The 14,307-nt window shown below is 44.0% G+C and overlaps 1 pseudogene; it reads left to right on the top strand.

Moving 5' to 3' along the window:
• The first annotated feature begins 13,814 nt into the window (after positions 1–13,814).
• LOC116751070 overlaps positions 13,815–14,307 on the top strand; it is a 93,380-nt pseudogene continuing 92,887 nt past the window's right edge.

A 14,307-nucleotide genomic window follows, 5' to 3' on the forward strand; every position in this document is an offset into this window, starting at 1 on the left:
CTTCTTCTCTTCTTTTATATGGACAAGTGAGTTTTTAAAAATTATGCAAGCATAGCTTCAATTCCCCCCTCTCTAATTTAAGCTGCATAGACAATCCTGTGTCCTTCCCACACAGAAATTCCAGAACATCTCTTGGTCTAGGACTCTAGAGTTGTTTACCACCCTGGTTAAGATGAAAATACGAAGTGGCTTACGTTAAACAGAATAAACAGAAACAGCTCCTCTGAAGTTACCTAACATTAAACTGCTTTTGAGAACTTTGAGAAAACTTTCAAGGAAGAAATGAAAACTTGTTTATGCCCGAACAGGAATTTATTCTGTTAAGTTGACTGTATAGTCAGCAGCCATCTCAACATGTGGAATTGTGACAACTGGCTTCTTGGTTTTGAAGGGTTCAAAGTGCTTCTTTCCACACAGGCAAGGATTTTCCATGTGAGGAGGAACAAGTCCGTCTGGTAGCTTTTCTTGGTTTTGGTTACAAGGTGGTGATAACTTCTCTCTTGTGGACAGGCTTTCCTCTTCAGAAATGCTGCCTCCATTTGGCTTTTAGTTGGGTCCTTGTGAGGTGGGTCAGCCCAATAGATATTATTGTCCCCATTTCAGAGACTGAGAGAGAACATGACGGCCTGAAGGCATCTGGCTCAGTGCCATGAGCTGGGACTGCAGCCAAGGCTCCACTGATGAGAGGGTTCTGTAAGTGCCATTTAGTTGGCCTTTAACTCAATTAGTCCCAGAAACGTTGTTTTGGGGCCTGCACTTATGTCCTTGATCTCATCAAGTGGAAATTGTGGTTCTGCCCAAGACGGTCTTGTTGCTCACTCAAGGTAAGGACATGGATCAGTGCCTCTTTTGAGGCCTCTTTCAATTATTTTATTCTATTTATTTATGCATACATTTAAAATTAAATAAGTTCTGTGGCTTTGGAATCTTGTAGACTTGGGATCTGCTAATTACTCAGTGAGCGACTTTGTAAGATCACTTAACATGCCTCATACTTGGTTCCTTCGCCTATAAAATGGGGTTGCTGTGAAGATTACATATGGTAAAGGACACAAACCATTTAGCATTATGCTTGAGCACCCCAAACTATTATCCAAACTATGGCTAGTTGTCTCAGTTCTATCTTCAAAACATTGTGTATCTAGAATTTCACCACTTTAACCACTTCTCACCTACCACTGCTGTCAAAGCCACCATTGTCCCTTACATATATATTTATAGTGATGGCCCTACCCAAGGTCTGTTCCCACCCATTCCCTTCCTGCACTTTATTGCCTAGGGGCCAGAGTGAGTCTTTTATTTTATTTTTTAAATTATTATTATTTTTTTTTGTGGTACGCGGGCCTCTCACTGTTGTGGCCTCTCCCATTGCGGAGCACAGGCTCCGGACGCACAGGCTCAGCGACCATGGCTCACGGGCCCAGCCACTCCAGGGCATGTGGGATCTTCCCGGACCGGGGCACGAACCCGTGTCTCCTGCATCGGCAGGCGGACTCTCAACCACTGTGCCACCAGGGAAGCCCCCAGGGTAGGCCCCAGAGTGAGTCTTTTAAAATGAAAGTTGGATCACAGAGAAACTCTACTCAAGCTCCCCAGTGACTTCCCATCCCAACCAAGCCCAAAGTCCTCACTGTTGACCACAGAGTCCTCCGTGATCTGGCCCTTAGCGTCTCTCAACAGCTTCTCCTCCCACTCCCCTCTTGCTCTCTGTTCCAACTGTTTTGTCTTTCTTGCTCTTCCTCAAGCTGAGCATGTCCCTGTCTCAGCCTCTTTGCACTTAACACTCCCTTTTCCTGGAAAAATTTGCCCTTAGATTCACTACTTGGTACCCTCCCTCACTTCCTTGAGTTCCTACTCAAATATGACCTTATCTGTCACCTTCCCAGCCTCTTGTATATCAATGTGTGATGCATATATTAATTTCATATTCATTCAAGCAATAGATGCTCTATAAATATTTAAGATGCTTGGTAAATTGTCATGAAGGAATAGCTAACCTTTACTGAAGTCTTGCTATGTGCCCTGAATTTTGCTTTCCTTTGCAGGTGGCAATCTATCTTCTTGGTGTATTCTGTCACCTGTTAGAGATCTTAGCTCAGATGATGTCTCCAACAAATCTTCCTTGATCAGTCAAGCCAGAAGTGATTCTTCACTCTTCTGTATTCCCCTAGTGATCACTTGGTACCATTCACTGTCCCCTGGTGTTGTAGAGTTTTTTTATAAGTATCTTTTCTTAAATGTAACAAGACATTTGATGGCAAGGACCATATCTAGTGCAATTTTATGTAATGCACAATTTGTAGGGCAGCCTCTCAATTTATAATCCACTTCAGATATTTAGGAAAAGTTTCATATGCTCTCACCAGTTCTATAAATGAATTCACATTGATGGATAAGTGTTATTTGGGATTGTAGATTTCAGAATCCAAAATCTCAGAGTTAGTATGTCCAAGGCAAAATTAGGTAGAAGAGAAAAATGAAAACATAAAGCTACAAAAGTCCATTAAATGTATCATTAAAGATTATATGAACATAAGGTTGAATTGTGTAGAGTTATCTCCATGGTTCCATGGCTCCTTGTGAAAAAATCTGACAAACGACATATTTATAGAGTTTTGGTAAGAAGCAATGATCATTTCTTCTCAATTTGCTATAGTAATCATTTATCTCTTTACTTATCTTCTCTGTGCTTTCATTTATGACATCCTAGAAAAACTAGTAACAAAATATTTTTCCTATGCTGCAGAGAAGCCTTCTGGATGTAACAGTTTCTTTTCTCGGCTATCAGAGTAGCTCTATATTGAGGTAATTTTGAATGGTTGTGGTATTTTCAGTGTGACTCTCTAGTGTGGAAAAGCCTCGGGCACTGAGTGAAGTCCTTTTTCACTTAATCCTTAAAACAGCCCTGTGAGGTAGGTATTAGTGAGTCATATCGCATCACCCTCATGCTTAAAAACCCCTCCAGGGCTTCCCTGGTGGCGCAGTGGTTCAGAGTCCGCCTGCCGATGCAGGGGACACGGGTTCGTTCCCCGGTCCGGGAAGATCCCACATGCCGCAGAGCGGCTGGGCCCGTGAGCCATGGCCACTGAGCCTGCGTGTCCGGAACCTGTGCTCCGCAATGGGAGAGGCCACAACAGTGAGAGGCTCGCATACCGCAAGAAACCCCCCAAAAACCCCCAACCCCCCAAAAAAAACCCCTCCACATGGCTCTCCATTTCACTTACAGGAGACCCAAGCTCTTACTATGGCTATAGGAGCCATCCCACAAGGACCCTACTCACTTCTTCCCTTCCATCTTTTTCCACCTCTACCCACCTTTCTCCACATTATTTGGAGTGGTTCCGTCTGTCCTTGAACATGCCCGGCCAAGCTGCTTCCTGCCTTGGGGTCTTTGTACCTGCTGTTCCTTCTGCCTGGAATGCTGTAATCAGATCCTTCAATGGCTGTTTTGTCCTCATTAAGTTTCAACTTAAATTTTAGCTTCGCAGAGAGACTCTCCCATACACATAATGTTAAAAAAAAAAAAACCCAAAAAACCTTCTGTATGGGGTTGTCAGATATAGCAAATAAAAATACAAAACACTCAGTAAAATCTGAATTTCAGATAAACAACAAAGAGTACTTTGGTACGTCTTGTGCAATGTTTGGGACATACATATACTCAAACATTATTCATTCCTTGTTTATTTGAAACTCAAATTTAATTGGCTGTTCTGCAGTCTACCTGGCAACCCCACCTCCACAGCAGCTCTGTGTGATCTCCTGTTTTATTTTCTCCGTGGGACATTTCACCATTAGAAATTCTGTTTGATTCTCCCACTGGAACATGGGCTCCATGAGGGTGGGGCCCTCTCTGCCTTGCTCACAGCTGCATCCTCAGAGCCTATCATATGGCCCGACACAAATAAATGATTACACATAGTAGGTGCTCAATAAATATTTGTTATAAAGGAAAAATAGAAAAATAAAAAGCTTAAAGAGGTTGGTAACATATCCAGGGCATACTGCCAGCTGGATGAGATTGGAATTAGACAATACGGTGCCAAAGCTCTTCTGAGTTTTCCACATTTTGGGGTGTGGAAGGCAGTGGAGTTGAGAAGAGGCATTGTGTCGCCTGCCATTCAAGAGGCTCTCAGTAGAATCAGAAGACCCTAGGAGCAGTAGATTTCGGGAGAAACAAAGTCTAAATGAGCCTTTCCCATTTGCTTTGCACGTAACCAAAGGAAAATGCACTTGAGTGAAAAGAAAAAGGTACTCTGCGTTTGGAACGGGGTCAGAGGCAGTGCGCATCCTCCATGTCTTCGGACACGGTCAACTCCCTGCAACTTGAGGGCTGGCTTTATTGTCAGACTCCGGAAACCTCTAGACCCGGATCACAAGAGAAACTAAAGGCACAAGCAAAGAGCGGGGAGGGGCGGATCAGGATGAAGTCAAGACAGAAGAAATCGAACTCTGGTCTTGGGCCCAGGCCGGGCAGCGGCGCGGGGGCAGCGGCGTTCAGCCTCAGAACTCGGTCAGCTTCACCTCTTGGTGTGGACACTGGGCGCTTCGCAGGACCCACTGAAGTCGCATAATCTCTACTCGAGCTCACTTCGTCGAACCTAGGATGATTGCCGGAGGGCGAATCTAGCGGCCGGCCCGGAGCTAGCTGCGTGGGTAACAGTGGTCGGATCCTGGGGCGCAGCCTGGCTCTGGTCCCTGACCAGCTCCACCCGGCTCTCACCAGCGCGTCCTCCCACCCAGGAGCTGGAGGATGGTCCCGGGGCGCGCCGAGTGTCTTCAGCCCGAACCTCCCTGTTGTGTGAGTCGCACGCGCGCCCAGTTCGGAGGCAGCCACCCTCGCCGCCGCTGACAGGTGCTGCCCGGAGGGCGTCGGGTGCGGTCCCAGGCGCAGCTGGAAACGCACGCCCGGTGCGTGTAGCATCCCGAGCCCGGAGCCAGAGAGGAGAAGGGGCCAGGGCGCGGCCTGGGGGACTCCAGGGGACTGGAGCCGCGGAGCGCGGAGCTAGAAACTTTGCGGCGGCCGAGATTTGGCTACAGCGCCAGCCCACCCCCGCGGGTGCGGGAGGAAGAGGCAGCGCCGGAGTCCCGCGGCCGGAGAGCCTCGGCGGCAGCGGCGTCTTTTCCCCGCTCTGGCCTGAAGCCGGCGGTCACTCCCGGCTTCTGCTGCTGCGTCCGCCGTCGTCGCTGCCACCGCGGGGCTCCGGGAGAAGGCGCAGCAGGAGCGGACGGAGAAGAAAGAGGAGGGGAGCGGAGAAGCAGGGGGTGGAGGATGGAGCCCCCGGCTGCCGCGGCGGGCTCGCCCGAGCCTGCGGCGGCGTCCTCTTCCTTCCAGGCCCGGCTCTGGAAGAACCTGCAGCTAGGGGTGGGCAAGAGCAAGGGCGGCTGGGGCGGGCGCGCGGGGGTCCCCGAGCGCCGCATTGCGGACACCCCGTCGCCCTCCCCGCCACCCCCGGGGGGTAGGCGGGACGCACTGGCCGGCTTGGGTGGCGCGGGCAGCAGGTGGAGCGGCTTCAAGAAACGGAAGCAAGTGCTGGACCGCGTCTTTTCCTCCTCCCAGCCCAACCTGTGCTGCTCCTCGCCGGAGCCTCTCGAGCCCGAGGGTGCGAGCAGAGCGGAGCAGGGGTCCACGCTGCGCCGCCGGATCCGCGAGCATTTGCTTCCCGCGGGCAGGGGCCCGGTGGCAGCCGCCGGAGCAGCCGGAGTGACGCCTCCTGGCGGACGCTCTCCGGACTCAGCTTGCTCTTCGTCCTCTGCCTCATCCTCCCTGTCCTCCTCACCCCAGCCGCCCCCGAGGGGGGACCGCGCCCGAGATGAGGGTGCACGGCGTCGGGGCACCGCGGCGCACTTGTGCCATCAGAAGAGTTCCTCCTTGCCGGGCACCGCCTGCTTGGAGCAGCTGCTGGAGCCGCCGCCGCCTCGAGCTGAGCCAGCACGGAGCCGAGCAGAGCCGCGAACCGCGAAGGGCGAGGCGCGCGGCAGCAGCCGGGTGAGTGACAGGTGGGCGCGGCCCGAGCCTAGGTGCGCGGGGCCACGCCTCCAGCTGTGGGCGATCGAGACCCCGGGAGTTGCTGGCGGGGTAGGGGTGCTACCAAGTTCAAGCAGTGGAAAGAAAACGTCCCGCTCCTGCTTAGTAGAGTACTGACTTGCGCTCTGACTTTACTTTTGACAGAAATAATACCTACTGCTAGAAGCTGTTTGAGTAGCTTTCCCAGTTGCTGATGAAAGTGGAAGTATTAATTGTAGCCAAACAGGAGAGGAATAAAGTTAGACACAAAATGGGTACTTTTTGGAGATCTCCTAAAAGGACTGTCCAGCTAAGTCTCATCTTGTCAAAAGAAAAACAAGCAAACCCAATAACTTGCAGGGAAAATTAGAAATGCGAGGAGGTGAATTAATGGCAAACGTGAGGTCATGTCTTGGGGAAACCCTTTAGGCAGAAGTCTGTTCATCTTCCAGCCCTCCCTTCTCAAAACTTTCTGCTGCGAGTGGATCGCTGCTTAACAAATAGCGTGAGTGTCGCTTCCGAGTTAAACCGATGTTCCTATGGCCTTTTTTGTTTTGATAGTCATCTGAAGTAGTTGCATTTAAATTATTTTGCTGTAGACGTGATGTTGACTCTCTGGTCAGGCAAGAGTCAAGTAAAAATGTACCTGTAAGATCTGTAAAGCGTTCCACTGAGCGGCAGCTTTTACTCCCTCGGTTTTGTAGAGGTGATGTTCTCCTTTTGTAAATTTTTATCAAATCGTGTTAATGCTAGCAAATATTTTGAAAGTTCCATTCTGCCAGAGACCTAAAGAACTCTTTTCTGCCAATACATCTTATTTTGTTTAAATTCTAATTATTTTGACACCGATTAATTGTTAGGTTAATGACATATACATTAAAACTTTAATTAGATTAAAAGTTGGGTCACAAAAACCATGAGGCCATGCGTTGAAGGGTAAGATATGGGAATAGATGGGATTTCACTTGAAAATGTTTATAGTTTATTGGCTAATTTATTAGTGTAATTTCAGAAAGTAAACCAGAATACTAGTATGTTTTGTTGTTTAATAAACACAATTGCTGGCAGTAACCTGATGTTACCAATGCTCTAGAAAACACCTGATGGTTTAGTAAAAGGTTACAGTTATTCTCGGAAGCGTAGGCAGAAATAATACTGACAAAAAGCCTAAATAAGCCTATCTTTCCTTTTATCTTGAAAGAGAATTGACTAGAACTCCTGTTTCTGGTTCCAAAATGAGGTAAAAAGTGGTTTTAAAAAGATTGTTTAAATTCAGTGTAGATGAATACTATATATTTAAAAAATATTTATATTTGAGTGTGTACCTAATCCTAATGTATAAGAATTTTAGAGCTGGGGTACTTGCTTACATTTGTTTTTATTAACTTTTATGATCAAGAATGATAAAAAATAAGAATTGAATTAGTTTGGAAGGCAGAGATCATATTGCTGCAAATGTTAACTTACTAAATAACTTCACTGAACCAAGATATTCTCACAGTGAAAGCAGAGAATTCAGAATTAATCTTTATATTCATTTTTACCCAAACGTTTTCAGACACTATCAATCTTTATTTGAAAAACTGCTATGTAAATATAAATTTTGTATACAAAAGACCAAAAAACCTTTTTTGAGAGGATACTAAACAAACATTATTGTGTGTGCTTCCACTATATGTTGGGCACTTCCATGATTTAATACTCATAGCTGCCCTACATGATAGAAGTTCTTGTTGCTATTTTATGCATTCGGAAATCAATGCTCAGAGAAATTAAATAATCTTTCCAAGGTCACATGGTTAATATATGACAGAGAGAGTTTTTGTCATTCTCCACAATGTTTTTCCATCGCTACAGCTACGTTTGACAACTTTTAGAACTTTTTATGTCTCTGAGATAACTTCAGTCCTATTGATTAATACTTGCAAGTTTACATACATTCTGGATTCCTAGAATCAGTTCTGTGATGGATTAGCTGAATTAATTTGTTCTTTGTTCTCTGTGATGCATTGTTGCATATCTTTTATATCACATTTACAAATGACATTATTGATCATACTGTCTGTAGTTCTAAAGAAGCTTCTCATTATAAAGAACCAGCATTTCAATGAAGTCATAGGAGGAATACAAAAGCTAAAATATCTTTCCAAGAGTAGGTGAAAAGTGGAGTGTAGGCAGGAGAATAAGCCCTGATGCTTTATTGTTGATTCCCTGCATCTGCTGCTCAGGAAGCCTTGTGCCCTGAGAAGTGGACAGTTTTCTCCGTTACGAGTCACAAATCCAGTTTTCAGCAGCTCTCTGTCACTAATGCACAACAGAGGATTCCTCAGTCCTCTAAATGCCTCTTTGCCCAACTCAAGGAGTCTGGCTCACCTCTTTGAATGGAGAGAAGAAAGAAATGGAGTTGGAATCTGGAACTGGAAGAGGACTCTCTAAAGTGTCCAGGAGTAGGTGTAACTCGGCAGCACCCTTCCGAGCTTCCTGCGTGTCTCAGAGATCTTTCCTTGCTCTCCTAACACCTCATTGCTGAAGATACTTGGGCATGGGGAGGAAGCTCGTAGCACATGCAGATTTCAGTTTTATTCACAGTTCATAAGCACAGATGGGAACACATAAAAAGAAGAGATGCTAAAAACATTAAATCCATCTTCAGATCGCCTAGATAAAAAGCACTTTCTCTCAAGGAAGAAAGAAAATTCGTTGCAAAATGAGGCAAATTGCTCACATTTTCTCTTGTTCTCTGCTTGATCCTGGCATCAACCATGTTCTCCAACACACTCCCCACCTCTCCACTGCCCAGCCGAGCACGAGGACACAACAACATATGGGCACATACACTGACACTGAGTGGAGATATTAAGCAAAACCAAAAAAATCATTTTGGACTGCTAGGGAAAGAGATTTGGAAGTCACTGATGTATAATAATTACAACTAAACAAACCATTCTACCTCCTATGCCCCTGTCAGCCCTCTTGCTATTATGTTTTCTTTAGCCAAATATACCTTTGAATGACAGTTTAATAGACTTAATAATGCCTTGCTGTTGGGCCATGTGTGTTATTTAAAATGTTCTGCTTTGAAAAAAAAAGAAACCCCGTTCCTCCCACTGATTCTAGTTCACGTGCTGGGCCATATTGTCATACCAGATGCATTTCATTTTCTGCAATGCAGTTGGGAAAGATGCATTCTCAATTTGTGTGCATATCAAAAATGTGCCAATTTTATGTATTCTATCTTGATGAGTTACTAAAATTATACTTTGCTAGAATCAGAAATTCCGTTAAGATAAAGAGTTAGGAATGAATATGTTGCATTTTTTAGTGTTTTAACAAAAGTGTGTAGTGTTTATGAATGTTAAACCTTTGTTGTTTTTTTTCAAATTCATTTTGTTAAAATTGCTGTCATCGAGGAGCAAAAATGATTTTGAAAAAAAGTGGATAAAATATTCAGGGTATGATAGGAATATCCATTCATTGGGATAAAATTCCTAAAACACATATGAAAGCCCCAACAAAAAGTGGAAGATATTTTCTAAGATTAAGTCTAGACATGAAGTAAATATTGCTTTATTAATTATCTGATCTTTTAAAGAAAGCCTGTATTTTCAAAAACTATTAAAAATGTGATTTGGGTAATTTTTGCTATTTATTTTTCAGGTGTCTTTAATCTTACTTCAAAGAACCTAACTTAGTCTTGGGGAAGGCACAAGTTTTAAAAATATTCCTAATGTAAATCATTAAAACCACTAAAAATCCCCCAGTAATCTAAAAAATAAGCTCCTAAAAGGAGTGTTAGTAGCTTTTTCAAAGCTTTTGCAAGTGAGAGAGTGAGGGTGAGATCTTAGAACATTTTGGAGCAGCGTGTAAAGTTTGATGTGTGATTGCATTCTTGAGAAATATTGGGACATCAGGTTGTTCCAGAGAAAGGGCATAAACAGAGTGATAGGTTTACTTTGGAGTGGAATTGTTTCCAGTAACTTTTAATTACTATCAGGTGTATCTGGTGGATCTGAGTAGAGCTGTGGATACCGTATAAATGCAACTGTTATGAGGTAGATGTTTGAAACTGGCTTAAAACCTGTCTCAGTAGGCACTAGCAATTGTGTGCTGTTATTATTTTTGAAAGGTATATTAAAGTTTTGCCACTGCCACCGTTACAAGTAAGTGGGTGTTGAAAACAATTAACAGGGGCTTTGATGGTCCTTTTCATTGAAGATGTACATTATTTTCCTTGCAGTGGTGGCAAAAGTAGCCTAAAATTAACCCAGGCAGTACTGGTGACATCACAGCTTCACACAGTAATGAAAAAATCTTATATAACTTCTGGAAAATATGTGCACATTATCATCAAAATGTGAATACATACTTGGGGGAATAAAATAAATTTAACAGATTCATAAAGAAAATAGGACAAATATTCCCTCTTTTTTTCTGTTGCCCCATTGTTCGGAAATATTGGATGATTTCACAAGATTAAAGGTTAATAATATGTCTTTGGCACCACAAGGAAACATGTAGTATGATTTCTTTGCTCATAAGGATTATCAAAACGTTTGCCAACTCTAGACTGATGAAGAGTAAAAAAGTATGTGTAGATAACATAAGCATTGAGAAAATCTGCAGATTCAGAAGTTAGGGTAATGCATTTTTTAGTTAAATCATCGTTACTTACAGTATCGTAGCAGACATCTATTTTAGATAAGCAGAAATTAATTTTTTGAAATCTGAAACTTTTTTGCTTTGAATTTTTAATTTTTCTGGAAAACTTACTAAAAACTATACATTTCCCTGCCTCAACAAACCAAGCATCCTAAATAAAACCTTTTCTTGATATCTGAGAGCCATTTTTGTGAATACTGGCTTTTCCGGGGGGTTGTTTTATGTGAATGAAACAGATATTGTCTTAACTTTCTTTAGGTAAGCTTGCTTGTTTTCATAAAGTTATAGTATAACGCATACCTATTTATGATAAGCTTATCTTCCTATAAAGTTAATTATTCAAAGGTGTGAGGCACTCTTCCTCAAGTCCTTTTTTCACTTGCCAAATAATCTTTACTGTCTTTATTTGTGAATTTTGATTTGTCGCTACCATTGAAAATATCATTTTTTTTCCCTGCATGGTGAACTTTATGTGCTATCTTGATTTCTTTGTTGTTGTCAACCTTTTCTTCTAATTTACATTGCTTTTTATAAATCACGTGTGGAAAGTGATTACTGTACCTCAACAATTCAGGATTGTATGCAAATATATTTCCCCCTCCAATGTATACCAGTTTCTTATCATTAGAAAGTTTTTTCAGCAGAATAGCAGGCCACAATTTCCCCAGTGTCCCAAGTACTCCTATTTAATATTAGTCTGAGTGCAAGCAACATGAAAACTGCATTTTCAATATAATGAGATTTTAAAGTCCTGCATACTACCTTCTTGAGAGAATAATTTTCCTATGAAATCTATTTGAGATATTTTATGTCAGCCTTATTTCCCATTCTCTTGGGCCTTAGCCAATCCGGAAAATTATGACACATGATAGGCAAATGGGACTCTGGACATTTTAGGATCAATGCATCCTCTTAATCACATGGGTTTTATTTAGAGAGGCTCCTTCAGTATTAGCAATCTCATTGTATTTTGCACTGCTAGAGTAGAATTTGGCAAGCCTTAGTACAATGGACCTATTTAGTCAGCATTGTAAACTGGATCGGGGAAGACTACTCAATAAATGGTTGCTGAATAAACGAAGGGATGAATGGATGGGCTGGAGCTGTTCAGAGATAAGTTCTCTTGGAAAAGTTTCAAAATCACTTTATGGTCGTGTAATGATGTTCTTGCCTTCTTGTTTCCAAGTCCTTTTATGCCTGACAAGTATTTGACATTCCCCTCTTCTCCCAGTTGCTGGCATGGCTTTCCTTTAATTCTGGTTCATGTCTGAGGGCATAAAGGGAGGCTATAACTACATATTGTGGTCACGTGTGGGATGGAGGAGTGATTTCTGCTTCCGAGGTCTCTGGCTCAAGGATGCATTTCTTGTTGCTGGTCTCCGATTCCAGGTATCTGTTTTGCACCCACGTTTCCTTGTCTGGCCTATGAGATCGTACCCCGACACCTGGATCACCAACACCTGTTGACATGTCCTCACTCATGGTCTCTGAGCCTTGAACTCTCCTTGGATCTTAGCTCAAGATACTTTCCTGCCTGCTTCCTTGCACTTCTCCTCAAACCCACTTACTTTAACTAGGTTAAAATCCCAATCTTGATCAAGAATCCTGCCTTTACTAGCCTGACTCATTCTGTTGCCAAGTGTGTGAACTGGGGTTCAGATGGTTGGTCAGTTGCTTTTCATAGTGACTACCTGTCTAATGCTGAGCCTATTTTTAGAACACCAAAGACTCCTCCAGAAAATCTGCATTGCCTGTCAACTGCATTTGCCTATACAGGGCGTTTCTTCCCTTGGAGGACTGGCCCAGAGCTGGTCATTGTCTCTGTGTCCCTACTTCCTCTTCTCCTATTTTCAAACTCTCACCATGTCTGCTCTTGGACATCATCACCCTTTTCCTTAGTCCTGCTTGCTTTCTCTTCCTCCTTAATATCGTCTCTCTTTCTGATTGCAAGACGATTTTTGTAACTGACCATTAAGCATCTGGAGCTGTGCTGTCCCATATGGCAGAGCCACTGGCTACCGAGCACTGGAAAAGTGGCTGGTTCACGTTGAGACGGGTGGAAAGCATAAAGCGCACACCACATTTTGAAGTCTTAGCTCAAAGGAGAGGAAGTAAAATATCTTATTACTAATTTTTTATGTTGCTTGTGTGTTGAAATAGTATTGTGGGTATATTGGATTAAGTAAAATATATTATTAAAGTTAATTTCACCCGCTCCTTTTCATTTAAAAAGGTGGCTGCTAGAAAATTTTAAATTATATATGTGACACATTTTTATTTCTGTTGGCCAGCACTGATCTAGAGCAGGTGTTCAAACTCCATTACCCACAGGGGCCATCAAAATAAAGAAAATGAGCAAAGGTTTGATGGGGCCCGTGATGAGCGAGGAAGCCGGTGCCTCATTCGAGGGGCAGCTGCTCCTCAACTCCAGCTGATTATTATCATGCAGTGAAAGCAGTGCTGCCAGAGTTTCTAGATTCTTTAACAGAAGCCAAAAAAATCCAGATTTTTGCATGAAGTCTCCAGAATCTTGAATTTTTGACAAAGAATTGATTTTTAGAAAAACGCAACACAGACCAAATAAAATATATCTCTGGGCTGACTTTAGCTATCAGCTTGAACTTCTGACTCAGAAAGCTCATGTTTGATTTCTCCTCTCCCCTCCCAGTGCTAGATGAATGTTATCTGGACGTAGTAGGTGTCAGTACATTTCACAAAATAACAGCATCAGGAGTGGTGGGATGGAAGACGGAATGCGGCGGGTTGGAGGGTGCGTGGAAAGATGAGGTGGGGACAGAGAGAGTGGTCAAGCAGTTTGGCTCTCCACAAGGGATCAAAGAAAGTGGTGATGGGAACACGAGAACCATGCTGGGATGGGATCATGGGCAGGTTTTTGGTTTTTGTTTTTTTTTAACATCTTTACTGGAGTATAATTGCTTTACAATGGTGTGTTAGTTTCTGCTGTATCATACGGTATGCTGACACACATGTATGGAATTTGGTTTTGTTTTTAATGGATATCACCTGAGTGGGTTGATGAGTCAGCACTTGTGGAGAGGGAGAAATTGAAGTTAAAGGAGAACGGGGGTTAATTGATGGATGTAGGCCTTAAGGACTCACGTGGGGGTGGGTCCCAGAGACCAGGGGAATGGTAGCGTCAGTGGAAGAAGGATCCTCTCCCTTGCAGATGGAAGGGACGGTGCGGGTGTGGATGCAGGTAAGGAGTAGGCTGGGGGGCAGCAATTTGAGGGTGTTGCCACCCGATGGCCTCTGCCTTGTTTTGAAGTGTGCTTAGGATTCGGACACAGGGAGATGGAGGAAAGAATATTGCCACTGGCACAGAGGCGAACAAGTGCCCTGTGTATTCAAGAAATGGGGTGTCAGCAGTGGGACTGAAGCCTAGGGTGTGGGGTGGGGTAGAGGGAAATGAAGGTGCAGCTGAAGGTCTGGGATCTCTGGGGGCTGAGGAACGTATCTAGGGAGGCAGAGGGACCCCTGGAGGCATTTGAGCAGGGGAGACAGGGGCACGTGAGCCTTGGAAGGGTGAAGTTGGCAGCAGGGGCAGGCGACCACTTGGAGGCCAAGGCAGTCCCGTGAGAGACTGATGTTGGGCCGGTGACTGACCTTGGGGATGGGGAGAT

Source organism: Phocoena sinus, chromosome 3, assembly GCF_008692025.1.
Source record: "Phocoena sinus isolate mPhoSin1 chromosome 3, mPhoSin1.pri, whole genome shotgun sequence".
In the NCBI taxonomy this organism is placed as follows: Eukaryota; Metazoa; Chordata; class Mammalia; order Artiodactyla; family Phocoenidae; genus Phocoena; species Phocoena sinus.